At 42.2% G+C, this 17,064-nt stretch overlaps 1 long non-coding RNA gene across 1 annotated transcript in view; it reads right to left on the bottom strand.

Moving 5' to 3' along the window:
• The window catches only part of LOC108446546, a 10,248-nt gene extending 4,499 nt beyond the window's left edge, over positions 1 to 5,749 (bottom strand). Inside the window, exon 1 of the long non-coding RNA XR_001861754.1 lies at positions 5,604 to 5,749. This is a non-coding gene — a long non-coding RNA (uncharacterized LOC108446546). The remainder of the gene's footprint in view (positions 1 to 5,603) is intronic.
• Between the last annotated feature and the right edge of the window lie 11,315 nt (positions 5,750 to 17,064).

The following is a 17,064-nucleotide window of genomic DNA, read 5'->3' on the forward strand; positions in this document are numbered from 1 at the left end:
CTGCCATTGTGTTTTGGTTCTCTTGATGGAAATTTTTTTCCATTCATTTATTCAAGCACCTTTCAAGTCCCAGATAAGATTTCAGCATCCTACAGCAAGTCTCACCACTCAGGGAGGTGCTGAATATCTCCTCAGCCTTTCTGAACCTGACAGTTGTCCCTTTTCCTTTATTGCTCCCGTCTGTGCCTTGGACACCAAGTGTCTTGGGGTGACTTTATGATGTTGTATCCCCTATCGCTGCTCTATGCCCAGAAACTAATTTTGTGCCTTTCTGTGCCTTTAAACTGAGCCTGAGAGGGGGGAGAGGAAAAAAATCCAAGCAAACTTTTCAAAGCAGTTGTTCAAGGACACAGATACACACTCCTCTGCGTTCTCCTGCTGTGGGGAGAAGAGCAGAGGAAGCACCCTTCTTGCTTTTCAGCCAGCTTTCAGCTCCTTTCCTCCAGAGGGAGATGGAGAGTTGAATTTTGTTTTCCTGGATCTTCAGGGTTTTTTTCCCTTCTTCTCTTCTGGACTGTTTCAACATCAGAACACATCGGGAGAATTTTCCACCGAGGCCCTGGAGGTGGGCCCACACTAACCCAGCTCCAAGGAGGAGGAGAGAGACAACACCTACAGAAGGACTCTGAAATCTTCCCAGGTTTCACTGCACAGCGAGAGGTTTTATTAATTAGCATTATTATCCTTTTTCTGTGTGTTTGTTAACTAAATAGTTTTTATCTCTTTCACTTTCCTCCGAGGAAAATTTCTTTTTTTTCCCCAAACCTGGTGGGGGAGGGCTGGTTGTAACCTGCCTTCTATCAGAGGATATTTTCCTCCAAATTTGTGCAAATCAGCACACTGAGGAATCCCTGGCTCACTGCCAGATATGCATGGGTTGTCACTTGGCACGTCCTTGCCCCAGAACCACATGTTTCAGTGGAAACCGAGAGTGGCAGTGGCTTTCCCACCAGACCCCTTCAAAAACTTCAGCCTTTCTCAGGCATGTTTGTTTTGGCTGTTCCAAAGTTTCCTCTCCCTTTAATAGATGGCAAATGCATTATCCAGCACAAACAGGGAGCGCATATGATGTGGTGGAGGGACAAAACAGATGGCACATGAGTCACTCCCATTTGCAAAGTCGGCGATGAAAACATGCTCTGCTTTAGCATCCTGCTGGAGGCTTCGTGCAAAAGACAATTGAGGAGCAATGCTTGGCACTGAGTGCCTGCAGCCTTCCAGGTGAGAAAGGGACTGCTGCTGAAGTCCTCTCTTTATGCATCCAGAGCAATCTAGGAAAGGGCTTGGGACTGTGGCAAGCCCCTGGTAAAAGTGCTGCCGAACAACAGCTGACTCCCCTGCATGATGTGAGGGCACTGAACCATCCCCAGGGCCACGAGCTCCCTGTACTTCTTCAAAGTATTAAACTTCCTTGTCACATTTTTTCCACCTTCTTTGCTATTTGCTTTAATTCCCTGTGCCTGGCAGCACTAGGAATGTTCCCTGTGTTCTTTTCTCTTTTTTCTCCCCCCCACTCCCACAATCTTTCCATGGGTAATGGATTTTATATGCTAACTCACATCACTGAAATACCATGAATGACACAAGTAGGAGTAGAAGGCATTGGTTATGCTCTTGCCAGGAAAGATCCTCAACCTATTGGAAATAATGATTATTTGCACTGTATAAATTGGATTTCTGCCATGAACAATATTAGAAGCAAAAGGCAGTGAGCAGTATTACTCTGCTGCTGAGTATTCATTGTCTTAAAACAAAAATAGACATAGTATCAGATAGCTACCACCTGGAAACTGCATTATATATTTGGGTGAGAATACAGTTCCAGTCTGCAAACACATTTGCACATGATTACTTTTACATATTGCAAGAAATTTCCTTGAAATTCAGTGCATGTAACATTAATAGTCTTTATTCATATTTGCAGAAGACATTCTTAGCTTACAGGAAGAGGCACAAAATAGCTCTTTCTAGCAAGTGGGTTTAATTAATTTTCTCTCATAATTCAGTAAAGGAGGATTGTTGGATTCAAAGACATATAATCAATGAGCATATTATTAGTTATTTCTAACTTAACTGTCCAAATGTAGCATTCCTTAGATATCAAAAGACATTTCACTTCATATCTAGAAGAGATTCTTTTTTCCTAAAAACAAGCCAGACTTATTCTCAAAACTATCTGAAAACTAAAATTTGGATTTCAAAGAAGAATTGCTTTTATTGTTAATCAGAATCTTCCACAAAAAAACAAAAAATAAAAAACAAACAAAAAAAAAAACAAAAAAAAACAAACAAAAAAATAACAAACAAAAAAAACCCTTCAAATGTGAAACCTGATAAATTCAAGATACATACACAGAGAGAGACTTTCTCCTTTTTTCCCTGTTTCCTTTTCACACTGGCACTGTAAAATCAATAACATCAAAATTGTTCTGGTTTTGCTTTTCATTTTCCTTTTTATTGCCTTCAATAATTTTGAAATTTCCTCGTCTTTGAAAATGAAAAATGAAACAGTCCCATCTTTGTGCCACACTGCAAGCACTAGAAAGACTTTCCAAAGTTCCAATAGCAACCAGCAGCAGAAACATTTGAAAATGCAAAAAAAATTGTTTGTGTGGGCAGAGGTGGCTGTTAAGCTTTCATTTTACTGTCCCCAGTTTTGAAGAAATATTTGACACTTAAAATTTCAAAGCAGTCAGACTTTGGTGTTTCAAACGTTTACAAGAATTCCTTTTGAAAAACTGTGTAATGTCAGACAGAACAATGTTCAGAAAAAAACCCTAATGGTGGCAGATGCTGGTTATTTGCACTGGAGTCCCAACAGCAAAGAGCACCAGTAGAAGCAACCCTTCCCAAATACTCAGAGTAGCAGTGCTCTAATAAAGGAAAATAACTTAAACAAAACCCATAATTTGTCTCTTACAATGTCTCCTCCTAATTGAGGAGATCTGGTAAGGAGAAATACATTTCTTAGTGGTCACTGGTCCTGCATGAACTCATCTTAGGCATCTAACATGTGGAACTTTACAGGGATCTGATTTTCACACGTTGGGCAAAATCAGACCCTTCAAATGTGTTTCAAGTTCAAAGCCTTGAACACAGCACATTTCTTGGCCCATGCACCACCATACAGGCAAATTACACCATGATAGAGACATTTCTGCACACAATTCCACAGACCAGTACACAGAATAAAAAAAATACAAAAATTCATAAATTGAGAGAAGAAATAGTATAAATCCGATGCCATAGATAAAAAAAAAAAAGGCCTAAAACCAAAGCATCCTATTTTTTTATTGCTAATGATGCAATCTGATTTTGCACCAGTTAATTGGCTTTGATCTTTGTCTGTGTCACCCTCCTGTGCAGACAAATACAATAGCTGATTTCTGCAGCAGTGTTTCCCACTACAAGAGGGAGAGGGAAGGATTCACAGCTTCTCAGGCTTGGGCTGGTGTCTGATCGTGGATCTGCTGCCAGACTCTGCCTGGGAGAGTCACACACAGCCCCTGCACAAGGACTGTACCTGCACAATTCAGGGAACTCAGGTGGAACTAAATGTACTTTCTCAGCATCCACATACTTTGTACACAGTCAAGAGATGGCCTGAGCCTCACAAGCTATGCTGAATAAGCAAAACAGTGCAATTTTAGAGTGGAAAATGTAAAAGAAAGTCCTCCTTTGTGTCACATGTGGGCAGGTGAAGGTGCATCCTTCAGTCAGCCTGTAGCTCAAATTCTGTAGGACAGAAAGGTTACCAAAATCGGAAAATATCCCAAATTTAAGCAGACCTGGTTCATCTCAGAATGGCACTGTAATTGCTGAATCTAAGCAAAGCTTTTAAAAAAAATGGAAACTGGACAAAAGTGTAACTGGGATGCTTACACATAATGCCAGCATAGGTGTACCCTAAACCCACCATGTCTTTCTGCAAGTAGCACGAAATAACACTCTAAGAGACACAAATAACTTTAATATATCCTCTTCAATACTCAACTAAGGCATTGACACCATATTAGACTTAAGGAGATGACAATGCTTTAGCTGCATATATTGATCTGCCCACCAGACCCCAAAAAAAAGGACATGTGACCACATGGTGAACATCTGCCACTGGCTTTTTGGTTGACTTTTCCACCTTGACTCTGGCATGGGGAAAACTTGATATTCATAGCATCATTAACATTTCCTCCATCTGATCTATGTATTAAGGAATTACAAGCTGTCACATTATTAATTTTTTACTTGGGCATTGTTTTTTGGACAATAAATCTTACTTTCCTTTTCATGTTGTTCCACACGAAGGACACTTTCTAATCAAAAATTGCATGGCTTTTTAAATGAATTTGAAGCAATGAAGTGTCTGCACATGTAATCCCTGGGTCCTGAGACTTTAGCACCTCAATTTGAACATGAAGAAATGCAAGCTGCATGTCCGGGAGAGTGGAGACTTCCTGTTAAAGTCCAAATAAATCTCAGATGCAAAAATTAAGTCCCTATTCCAAAAGCATCTCTCACCAATAGGTTAACACAGCATTCAATTTGCATGTCCAGTGCTTGGCTTGGCTTTACAACTCCTTTTCAGTGCATGGTCAAAACCCATATGGAAGATTTTAACTCAGTCAAATGTCTGCTGTCATCAGGATTTACTCAGCTCTCTTCAGCTGTACAGGCAGGAACAGAGCAAAGGATCACCAAAGTTAGGACAAGTCTCTCACTGACTCAAACCACCTGGCAAAAGTGATTTCCTTGAGTCTAGGGCACTCATCCCACAAATGCCTATAAACTAATAAAAATGTACAGCCTGCAGGACTGCAATGAAATACAGTACTGAACTCAAGCTGTTGAATGAGCAGCACAGCCAACCACTCCCCAGGATGGTTCATTGATTAGTCAACACCAATGCAGAAAGCTCCACATGGATAATTTATGGTTCACATACATATCACGTTATTATAACATTTTCCTGTTCACTCAGAGATAATAAGAGACGTACTCCAAATCAATATTTATTATTTTAGCTTTCCTTCCTCCCTGCTGTTAAGCTTGACATCCTTCTCCTCCCCCATTTATAGCCTGCCATTGCTAACTGAACCCCTCCACAACCTCTGAGATAAGTATCTGGAGGAGATCCATATATCATGATAGCAATAAACCCATCCCTCCAGACACATTTAACCACAATGCAATACTGTCAAGCTCTGAAGACAAGTTGTTCCCTGAGGAGCAGAACTACTGAACCTTGATTTCCTGCAGTTCAATGTCCTAGAGCTTTCCTTTTTAACCCCAAACAACGCCTCTCTGCTTCCAGCACTGTAAGTTCACCACATGTCCCCTCTGTGCTGTACATGTCCCTGTAATATTTTGCCTTGCAGTTATCCCCAGTTGCCTTCACATCTCCCAGGCTTTCTGGTGACTCCATTTCTCCTTCATGCCCTTGCTGCTCTTTTCTGTCTTGACACCTGGGCAGGGGACAGTGGGACTAGGGTGGAAAAACAGATTGGAGAGTTGGTCTGCCACCTGGGCAGCTCTGGGGCTGCCAAACCCAACACAGAGCACTAATTTGTTCAGACAAGTCATGAAGAAGACCTCTGTCCTTTACCCACCTGGTGGAATTGATTAATTAGGATAGCTGGAGAAACTCCCCCTTCTCAGGTTTGGTTTGAAGTGCCCAAAAGGATCACAAGTTGCCAGAGGGCCATCAGACAGGAGACAGAAAACCTTCACCTTCTTCTCCCAGTACCACAAAGCCAAAAACTTGCTGCCCCACCCCACACACTGCTTTTCAGTCAGTAGTCAACTGACTCACACAAATGCACATGATCTTCACCAGACTGACCAAACTCTTCTCGAGGCAACTTTACATGACACCAATCACCAATTTTTTTGATGTCTAGTGCTAAATTTACATGAAATAGATCTGTTGCTTATTGCTGTCGATGTTGCCAAGCCAAATCTATGAGAATGTCAAACTTGGTTGCACTGCCGATGTTTTGCTGTCTCTGAGGCGGAACATTTCTTTCATTTTTGTGTTATTTACACAATTTCCTTGTTCAAAAAGAAGGGAAAAAACCACTAAATATTAGTTGGTGTATAGGTAGAGCTTCAAATTGCCCAGCTAAGAAAAGCAAGGCTGCAGTATACACATTTACTTGTGCAGCTCTTATAAACAAAATTTAGCTGCCTGAATCCTGGTGATTTATACACTTTGGGCAAATATTGAGCTAATATGTGATTCATATCCCCAGGCACACTCGAAAGCCACTCTGTGTTCCCTCCACTGTGTTTTAGATGTGTGCAACAGAATGTTACTGTTTGATCCAAAACATGTGTTATGACTTGCTTCCTTCGGTGTATTAGCAGAGGTTTTTGGCAAGCCTGACTCCTTTTCAAAGGTTATCAGAATAAAACGGTCAGATTATAATTTCATTGACTTAGAGGAAACTGAGAAGGTGGAAAAATACATTTTATGTTCCTCTGTGAGCCAATAGCTGTCCCTGTGGGCAGTCTCTGGCCATGTCTTTTCTTCCATGACTGAAGTTTTACCTTCAAGTCTTGGCTTTCACCAGGAAGAAGTGAGAACATATCCTGAAAGACACTCTGACACCAATTGATCATTTTGCTCACCTAAGACTACAATTTATATGCAAACAGCATGTTCAAGGCTGCTATTCAGCTGCCAGTGAGTGCCCAAACCTGAAGTTTTCTTGGGTCACCTCAGACTTAGCAATGAACCAAGACTGATAGATGAGTCAGGGCTCCTGCTGCAGTTGGGCTTCTGGGAGGTGAAATGCAGGCTGGGCTCACTGGAAAGCAGCAACCAAGCTTGGAGCCTGACAAAGAGCATCTTTCTGCCACCACAGCATGAGGGACACCCTGCACAGGGTAGCCCTTCCCTGAAAGGGGCAGCCTGATTCTGCTTTTCCTTCTGCTTCCCAATTCCCAGCAGAGTCTCTGTGGATATCAAAAGCTGCTCAAGAATGATAGGAGACACGGTGCCAGTAGCTGATGAGTTAATTGCTGGAGTGAGATCAAGGAGAAAAATGGTAAAAAATGGCTGAGGCCATGGTCTCATGGGTGGTGACAGATCGACTTCGCCCAGCTAAAATCATTCCCACTGCTACACCCACGGCGGCACAGCTGCATGTGGTCACACTGGGAGACACGTCACGGAACAGATCCAGATGGAAACAGCCAGTTCAGATCATTTTTCAGATCATTAGACATTTTTGTTGGCAGCGAAACAGCCAGTGACAGGGAGACAGAAGGGACAAAGGAGGGTCAGCGGGGAGGAGTGAAAATGATGCTTAAATGGCATCATGCTCAGACAAGGGCAAGCAGGCCAGCAAAGCCTAAATGTTATCTTTAAGTCACTTGGCATTCCCCAGATATCACTGGAAAAGGGGATCTGGATTTCACAGGCACACAGGACTTTTCTTTAATATTGCCCAGAGTCCATATCCCTACATGAATGTCATTTCATTTCAGCTTTTGGCCTGGAAGCACATAGAATGTATTTATATATTTATATATATGTATGTATATGCATGTACAAAATGAGCAATGAAGGCAGAAAACAGGGTCAAACTGAAGTTTGCATCTTCTGTGGGTTTTTCCAATAAATCTATCAATTCAATTTTTCTGGTAGGGACAATCCTTAGTTGACTGCAGTTCACATCACAGCATTACTGTATGGCAGATGTTTGACTAATGTTTGAGCAAGCTATAAAATACATGTGATTGTCACTTACTCTTTGTTTAAAAATATTCCTACTTCACAGTGAAGAGGGAAAGACACTTCTCTTGACATTGTGTGGTGCATTCGAACTGTGGGCCCTCCTCATGCCTTGTGAGGTGAATTTTTAAGCATTCCAGTTATTTAACAGCATAGAAAATCCTTTCTTTAGCTTTAAATAAAAATAAATCCAAGCCCCACTCTCTGCAGAACAAAATGTAAGAGAACACATATTGTGCAGACACATATTGTACAATGCTGCCAACAGCTGTTGCCATAATTAAAGGGAGTAGTATTTGAAACAGTAATAAAAATTAGAAAAAAATATTGAAAATATGACTTTTCACTGGTTTTATTCTAGCAGGCAGCTTCATGTAACACATCTGAAGATAAGAGGCTGTTGCTTATCTTGCAGCACTGATGTTCTGGCATTCTGAGCTTCAGAAACTCTCATTATCTTCATCTTCAGATTTTCACTATCCTTTATATGTTTTAGAAGTAGATGAAATTGCTATCACACCAATATGCCTTTATTTTCTGATAAAACAGCATTACCTCCATGCTAGATAATATGTATTGCTGATGCATCCTAGTAAGCACTTATTCATTTACATAAGATTAGGAAAAATAATATTTTTTTAGTTGTTGGATTAATATGTTGATTAGGTTTGTCAGAATAAAACAACAGCACACGCTTACATAAAAAAACGAAATATCCAGCAAGTCCTCAGAGGCTTTTAATTTAGACTGATTGTGGATATTTTGCTGGCAGGAGATCACATGAAATTTTTGCTGCTTTAATGATAATCACCACATAAAATCTCAGATAACTGTGCCTAGAAAGCAAAATTACAGACTGACTTTCTTATTCATTCTATAATCTGAAATTAACTGACATTCTGTTGTTGTTTATGGACTACACTGTCCCATTGGTCTGAATGGCAGATTACAAATATAAACATAAAAGTATTTGTCTCAGGGAATTTGCAGTCTGCTAGAGGAGTTATCTTAGAAATGATGAAATAACACAACCAGCAAGTCGGGGGTTTTTCTCTTATTCTTGTTTTTTTAGCAATAAAACATCATCATATCACTAACAGGAATTTGCTAAATTTGCATCACTACTAAGAAAACACCTCACTAGAGCATCTGAGAAATGGCTACCATTAAAAAAAGGATAGCTGGTAATTTAAGGCAATGATTAGCTCAACAAGTTGAATATGGCATTGCCAGCCAGCACTGGCTGGATTTAAGATTACTCATTTTAGATGCCAGAGTTTTCATATGTAATGTTCCCAGTTACCAAGGGATAATAGACTCTTCTTTGAAAACCAACTCAAATTTTCCCACCTGGGAGTCCTAAATGAATCCTGACACAGTTTGTACCTTGTTTATGTCAGCCACTATGTGTTATTCAACTAGAACCAAGGGCAATTCTGCAGTGCCTGAGAGTTAAGGAGACTTAACATGTCAGTTTTTCTAACTCAGTGCTTTACAATACAATCCCATTGCCATATAAATCGCCAAGAAATTATAACCTCCTTAACACTATCTTCACTTTCCATTAACCAAAATGTTCTTAACTTTAAATTGCAAAATTAAATAAAGGAATATTGCTCTATCTCACATTACCTGCACTGTTCATCATTTTACTATTCAAGAAAATAGAATGTAACAACAGGATTCAGCCTCTAGGTTCACTGTTAGAGAATTCTAATCAACTTCTACGTTGCACTAATTCAGCTAGAAACAGGAAAGTCTACAGACAAAATTTGTATTTAAAAATATTTCTAGGTACAACCACATTTTCATTTGGCTAATCATTTGTTAAATGCAATTACTCTTTAGAAGTGTAAATCAGCAGTAGCTGTCTTTTTACACAATTGCTGTTGACATTTCTGTTACTTTTAGTACCTCTGCATCTATTTCACATATGCCAATTATATATAATGTGGGCATATTTGCAATGAATTCCAACAAAAGTGTCATGTAACAGCCTAGCAAAAATAAGGCAAATAACACAACTCCAACAACAAAAATACACATCAAAACCTTCAAATAGGCCCACCACAAAAAAAATACTACTGGCTAAAGAGCACGTGTTCTGGCCTCCCTCAAAGGCCAGAAAGCTCAGCTCCTTTGATGACAGAAATGATGCACTATTTAGTTGTGAAGCAAGGTGAGAAACTTCAGCCATTGTCACTGCTTGTCATGAAAAATAATAAAGATGTGTTTTGGTGGCAAGTTTCTTCATAGGTTTCATCTAGATATGACCTTTTCTAAGTGATGGCTTACTCATGGTGAGAATATGCCTAATGGCAGCAGCCCTTCATTTGGTAATTTTTTTTTTTTTTTAATTTTCAAATGTATAGCTCAAAAGAAATTCTTAAAAAACATGAGTACCACATAAAATTCACTGCTTACATATACACAAAAGCCCCATGTATTTTACTTAATTTCCACTGTCTATTTTTTTCCCCTCTACATCTTCAGTGAAGTTATTCTGAGCTCCATCTCGCTCTTGATGATTTGTATTTCAATTGCAACCTCCAGTTTGCAGCTTCTGCACTTTTTTTTTACTTCAGTTCATAATGAAGGTACAAAAAGTCCTTGCCTTGGCAGCCAAGGATGCACCTGTATTTGCTAAGAGTCACAGTAGCTGTGGATGCTGTAGCCCAGGCATTCCCCAACTGCAATTCTCTTTGGCATCATTTATGCAGCCATTCATTGTTCAGACAGGTGAGAGTAGCTCACCTGTTGCAAGGACCATTTCCAGCCTCGTGCATGGTGGAGCATTATCAGTGCAAGCCACAGTAAATACCCTTCGTATGGCAGAAGATAACCAGAGCCGGCTTCACCCCATTTGTCACAGCAGAGTAGCAAACAGCAGTCATTGGTATCTGCTGGTGCAGTTTCAGGGGTGCACAGGTGACTCAAGAATCCCTGCAGATTTTGAAAGCTGTGGTGAAAGCTCCTGCTTTCGCTCGAGATCAGCAAAATTCTATTGAATATAATCCCTTTGCCTACGTCCTAAATTCCCAGAATTCCTCTGTCTTCAAAAGTATCAACAGTGTTGCCTCTCTAAAAGGCACTCAGACAACTGGTGGCTTGCCTATATGCAAGTACCAAGACAAAATATACTTTGTTGTTCTAAGTGAATCTTTCCCAGGTCCGCATTCCAGTTTTCTGGAATTTCTTGCACTGGCAAGAAATAGATTTGCTGAACTCCAAAAAAAACCACTGTTTTCAGCAGTGTCTATAATGTTTTAATCCACCATCCCAGAGCTGGAGGACAAGCACAATAATTGTCTCACCTGCCTCCTCACTGCAAAGTTTGAGGAGTTGAGTTCGTCACAGTGATTGCTGCTTGGCTGGGAGCAGAGACATGTGCCTGAGCTCTAGAGAGTAATGTCATCTCTTTTATCTGCCAAATGCATTTCCCTCTGTATTTGAAAAAGAATTGGACAAGGAGTGACTTATTCAACTTTTCTCCACTGCTGAGTCTTGCAACCCATATCTACAGCTACTGTAGACTGTGTGTTTGTACTGGATGCACCAAGGTATTCCTCACCAGCCTCCGTGCTCCTGATACCATCAGTCATTTTTAAAATGGCGTTAGTAACTCACTGGCTAACAAGTAGACCTGTCTTCCAAAATAGTTTATTATACAAAAGAGCCCAGATAATCAAACTAGTGATGGAATTTTAAAATCACATCTGGCCTGCTTCTCTAGACAACTTCATTCATTCCAATATAAAGTCTATGAAATGAATGTAAGAAATGCAAAAAGCTACTGGGTTTTGGTTTTCAACACCTTTTCGTTATCTGCATTATACTCAAAACTGACGCATGATTTATAAAAATGAGTAAAAATGAGTAAAAGACTCAAACAAAATGCTCTTGGCAAATATTATCATAAGCATTGTTGATCCATTCAAGCATCATTTCCAAGCAGGCAAAATCAAATATAACTATTCTGTAGCCAAGAAAGGAATTAATTCCATACTAATCTAAAGAAGTGCTTCATCTCTAACTGTGTCAAGCCTGGCAACACAGGTATTGTGCCATCCCTTCAGCAGCTGCTGGATAAAGCCTCAAGCTCTGGTGCCAAATTCTACACATACTCCTCACAAACAAGTCTCCTGGAAATGTTTGCCAATAGTAAACAGAAGATTGCAAATGGTTTTGAAGTCACCACCCTGGGAATGTTTCCGTGTATCCCGTGAGTTTATGCACATGGCCTTTGCACAGAGTTTAATCAAAACATTTATATTGGCAGATTCAATATTTCCAGAGCTGTTGGTACCTAACATCCCTGCCTGTTCTGGGGGAGATGGCAGAGGGCAGGTGGTCTGCACAATGGCGATTTATTGCTGGATTGCTTTTAATATGACAACAAATTACTGTTTTGCCAGGTCCTCTCCTGCATGCACTGCATCCCTGGTGTGTTCTGCTGGTCTGTAACCTGAAGGATCCATCCCATCCCTAACCCTGCAGGTTGTCTCTGATATTGAGTGTCCCCTGTTTACATCTTACAGCAACAAATTGCAAGTTTTCTGCATAGAGTCTTAAATTTTCTGGATATAGTCTTTCAAAGAGCAACAGAAAAACAACTCCGCTTACACAGTATCAGGTATTGTCCCAGTCACCTCCTGAAGGCAAACAGCATTCTCACACACACTGCTCAGGTGCAGAAGGAAGCAGCAGCACAATGCCTTACCAAGAAAGTCAAAGGTAGAAGTTGCCTTCCTCTCCTGTTACTGAATGAGGCATGAGATGGTCCAGACTGTTTAGCCTTTAAATGCTGTTCACATTCCTCATTAACCTCGTAATGTGACTTCCTAAAAAGCAGCAGTGAATGTGCTTCAGGAGATGACTTTTTCCACGTGTGACTGTAAAAACTGTAGTGGCTGAAGAAGTCGAAGTCTATCAAATGAGCACAGAAGACTCAGGAGTCACATGATTTCTGAAGATCAAACTTCAGATCTGCTGGCAACGGTGTAAATTCAGGGATTACTCTTCTGAGAGCCACTCACATTTACAGTGGTAGGAACTGTTAGTTGATGTGATGAAGGGCTAATCACCACAAGCACGAAGGCCTGGAGATGGGCAGAGCACAGTACCAAGCAGAGCAAACCCTGTAGCACCTGGTCCTGAGTACTGCCAGGGACCTCAGCACACAACAGCCCAGCCATGGTTTGGGGGTTGGAGCAGTCTTCAGGAGCTGCTGTCAGCAGACAGCCTTGTAGAATGAGCAGGGTTATTGCCTCCAGGTGTTCAGGACTCATTGTGGCAAGGGCATTTGGGAAATGGTGTAAAGTTTACTGCAGGATGTCTTAAAGGAGTTAGTGGGAATGTGTGAGACTTACGGGGTTTTAAGGGTAAAGACCAAAGGCAAGAACAGGAGGTTGAAGGTTGCTTGTGAAGGAAGAAGCATGGAAAATACAGAGATCAGTGGATAAAAAGAGCTAGTTGCATGTGACCGTGCTGCTGGTCATTATGGTTGTTTTGTGATGCCCTGATTTTCTTTTTAAATTGCATGTCTTACTGCTTTCCTGAGTGAGGGAGCATGTTCTGTGTGCATGTGTCTGTGTGCAGCAGCTGGAGTGAAGCCATGGAGCAGAGGGCCTGCGTGTCTGGGTGCCAGTAGCTGGAGAAACCAGTGTGTGTTTGTGTGCTTTTCCCTAGGGAACACCAGTCCTGGAAGAGTCCATGTAGGATAAGAGGTGTGGGAGCCAGCTATGGGGAAGGCTGGATACCAGAGAGACACCAGGGGTCTGGCAGTCAGATACTGGCGTGACAATAGGCCTGCACAAGCTCCCAGAGGGATGTGTGTGTATGTTTACATGTGTGTGTGAGTGTCTGGCTGCAGCAACCAGACAGGAGCTGCAGACTCATCCCTGTAATCACATGAACGTCCTGGTCTCCAAGAGATCAGCCAAGAATAAATGGATGGCAGAGAGGCAGAGGTCAGGCAGAGCATGGAACAGTGCCGTGTGTGACCCAAGGATTCACATGCACCCGTTCCCAACCATCAGCTCAAACAACCCTGCTGAGCTGGACACAGAAGGCTGCAGGCAGGTGGCTTGAGGTTGTCACAGCTCCAGGTCACATGGAGCACAGTCACTGCCTGTGCAATTCATGCCTCTCCCGAGACAAAAGGAGCAAGATCCTGAAGCAGAGGTGGCCACGCAAGAGCAGCCGTGTGGTGGAAGACACAGATGGGGGCTCAAGTGCTTTGCAGTATTGCACTGCCCACAGACAGCCTGTGCCCACAGGGCACCCATGGGACAGCCAGAACCTGCCTGTCAGACAGTCTGATGGAAAGTCTGGAAGTGGCACAGCTCCCTCCAGGTGGACTAAGCTGTGTCCCAGGGGTGTGGGTTGCAGCGGTGTTTCAGCTCCTGACTCACAGGACAGCGCTCAGCTATGGACTGAGGCCATCCTTCCATCTCTGGCTGTAGTGGCACATCTGTCTCCTGATTCAGGGGGCCAGTAGGGCCACCCCTCCTCACCCCACAGGTTGTTGGTACAAAACAGGACAGTGGGGACACAGCCCCTCAGGCTGCTCCCTGCAGCTGCTCCTGTGCCACTACAGCAAAGCCATGTACTTGCATTCACTTGTAGCTGGGGCACCGGTGCTGAATTCTTAACAAAACAGACTCTGATAGGTTGCAACTAAGATGCAAACAGATGGCAGAAGGCTTTGAGCTCAGCTGATGTGAAGAGCTGTCAGAAGGAACTGGGAAGTGCTTTCCCTTTTCAGGGTGGTGGAAAGGGGTGGCTCCAGGCGATGCCACACATCCTTGCCAAAGGCATCGCACCTTCCCACTGGTGCATCTGCAGCTCTGGGTTCCCAGGGAGCTTTCTTGGAAGCCAGCAAGGGGTATCTTTTAATGCATGGAAGGTGAGGGGCAGAAGAATCGCTGCCTTTAGCAATTGGCCTCAGTCCAGAACTGCAATCCGATCCAGAATCTGTTTCTAGCTCAAGAGTAGAGGAGGATTATAACTGCCCTGAATTTTGTATTAAATGGACGATGTTAGAAAATCCTGTACACATCTGAGAAACCACAAGCCTAGGCATTAAAAAGACATGCTTCCTTAAAACTTATGAAAGTAAGAATGTTCACCTTTCTGCTCAATTACAAGTGTTCAGGGGACAATAGAGCTGTGCAAGGAACAGGCAATTTGTAATTGATTTGATTTATTAGGTTGTTTTTCTGCTCTTTGAATATCTATAAACCTGCTGCAACTGTTACATGCATTTGTTTATTCAAATACATTTGACTAACAGTATTCAGAAGCTTTGACAAGGTGGATTGATCATAAGTAATCAAAACCTGAATAGTGTTGCATAGCTGTAATTTGCTAGGGGAAAAAATAAATGGTTTAACAAACCTGGAAAGCACAGAAGTACTTGTAGGTAGTAGAAGTTGCTTTCAGTGTTTGTTTTTTGTGGTTTCAAAACTGACTCCCAAAACTCTTGCCAGGATGACAATTGTTCCTATAGGCACAGCATGCAAACCTTGAAGTTGGTAAGCATGTTCATTCAAATGGAATTCATTTAAAAACTCAGCCACTGTTTGCATACTTTTAATTACATACAAAGAACTGGCAGTGCAAGTAACAGAAAATAAAAAAATGCAAAGAGAAAAGTCATGCCTTAAAAATTAAGCTCCTTGTTCAAGCCCCAGTAGACAACATCAGAGCTGGCCCTGAAGAATAAAGAGCAGAAAAAAGAAAACCAGAAAACAGTTCTCATTTTTCCCAACTTCCCAAGTTGCATCCAGTGAACACTCTTTTCTTTGCTCTCGCTTTGTGCAGACCACTACTGTGATAGCAAAGCCATGTTCTTTGCCTGGAAAATGTGAATATTCCCTCTGAAGAGCACTTGAAGCATAGCAGGAGGAAATACTGCGGGGAAGAGAGGTTTCTCTGAAACCAACCATAATGGATTCCTTTTCATTCCTGTGCTGAGGGACTTGCTTCAGAGCAGAAGAGTAGTCTGGCTCCTTCAGAGATAATGTTCCTTGTATCAAATGGAGACTGAAAGGGGAAATATTTTTTCCTTGGGGTACCCGTCTCTGGTCCTCAAGGGCTCTGCATTGTATAGGGCCAGGGCAGGTGAAGGATTTGTGGTCCAAGAGTTAAAGCAAGAGGAACGAGAGATAGGACCCCTGGATTACAGCCTTTGCTCTGGCATAGAGGTAAATAGTCACTTACATTCAAATAACAACTTCCCCTTTGAATTATTTTTTTCTATTCCCTACCAATCTCAGCTTATCTCCCCAAAATGGTCTTCACTTCTAAAATCAATTTATAACCGATCAGACAGCTAAAATAGCTTCTTACAGTAGGTGTCTCTAGTCAATGACTGATTTGCATTAAGAAAGATATGACAGCAAAGTGTGAAGAGAAAAGAATGATAGTTTAATTTTAGAAAAATTCCACATTCATCTGAGAAATGATTACTAAGCACTGTGTATGTTCATACATAAATTACTTCTAAAAATGTGAAAAAGATATTAAAATGCTAAGTATTTTCTTGCAGTGGGAGCAGGAAGGCTCCAGATCAGATGCTGTGGCCTTTTGCAGGAAGGGACAGAGCAGACTCACATCCAGTGGCACTGACTGTGGCACTGAGCAAGGACAAGGGGAACAGCCCTGGGGGATAGGAGCAGAGGGATGCAGGAGGAGAGGGAGGCTGAGAGAGAGAGGCCAAAGCACCTTCCAGCCCCTCTGGGGAAGGGTGAGAAGCCTGGCGCTCTGTGTGTGTGAGCTCTGGGACACCCCTCCTGCCAGCTCTGTTCAGCCTTAGACAGCCCAGGGGACAGCAGGCACGTGTAATTATGGGAATAAAGAGCGAGGTTCCCACCCAGGCAGGCTGGGAGTGGCAGGCCCGCTCCAGCTCCAACCTCTGTGCAGCCAAAGGCAGCTCTGAGGAGCGTGACACAGGCATCAGGGGGACGTGCCAGGAGCCAGGTGCCAGCTCCCAAAATAAGTCCTACAGCTTGTCAACAGAGCTCTGTCATCTCTATCCAGAAAAAGACTAATAGTGGGCTGACGCTTGGCACTGACAAATTACCAGGTTGCTCAAACTGGGATTTGGATTGGCTGCTGAGGTTTGTTTCGATTTTTTAAGTGTCTTTATTTTACCAGGAAAAGCTTTTTGCTTTGTCTGCTCGTGGTCCAAGCTGGCAAAAAACAGCCTGGAATCTCCCACAGAGGAAGCCCAGACCCTGCCAAGGCCTGTGCACAGGCATTCAGAGGCAGCAGAGACCTCACTGCAAGATAAATTGTAGGCTCAGAGCCTATAAGGGAAGGGAGGGAAA

The sequence above is a fragment of the Corvus brachyrhynchos genome, unplaced genomic scaffold, assembly GCF_000691975.1.
Source record: "Corvus brachyrhynchos isolate BGI_N302 unplaced genomic scaffold, ASM69197v1 scaffold34, whole genome shotgun sequence".
Taxonomy (NCBI): Eukaryota; Metazoa; Chordata; class Aves; order Passeriformes; family Corvidae; genus Corvus; species Corvus brachyrhynchos.